Source organism: Triticum aestivum, chromosome 7A (genome assembly GCF_018294505.1).
Source record: "Triticum aestivum cultivar Chinese Spring chromosome 7A, IWGSC CS RefSeq v2.1, whole genome shotgun sequence".
Classification (NCBI taxonomy): Eukaryota; Viridiplantae; Streptophyta; class Magnoliopsida; order Poales; family Poaceae; genus Triticum; species Triticum aestivum.
The window spans coordinates 588,271,961-588,272,451 of NC_057812.1; positions in this window are offsets into that span (position 1 = coordinate 588,271,961).

Here is a 491-nt window from a genome sequence, read left to right on the forward strand (position 1 = left end):
CCCACCGCCCGAAATGGTAAAAGTCAAAACGCCAGTCTCCACTCTCCACACGCGCGCGAGCTCTCCTTCCCCCTCTCTCGTCCCATCTCCACGCCTCGCTACTCTGTCGCCAGCCTGTTCGCCACGGTAAAAACAGCACAGTAAAAACCCAGCTACTAGCTGGACTACCTCGCTCTCTCCATCTCTCACCTCGCACTCCTTCCCCATTCTTCCGCTTTGACCCAGCACGAGCAGAACCCGGAAGCGAAGCCAGCCAGCCACGGCAGAGCCAGAGCGCCCATCGTCACATAGCATAGCCTGCACGCCTCGACGCCGACCCCTATATAAACACAGCCACTATTCCCCCCGCCTCGCCCCCCTTCCGGCCTCCCCTATCCCCCCCACCGCGGCAGCTAGTCCCGTTCCCACACCCGCGCCACCGTCCTCTCCGCGGCGCCGCGCCAATGCGCCACCCCTCGCCGCCGACGGAGCTCCCCGCGGCCGGGGGCGAG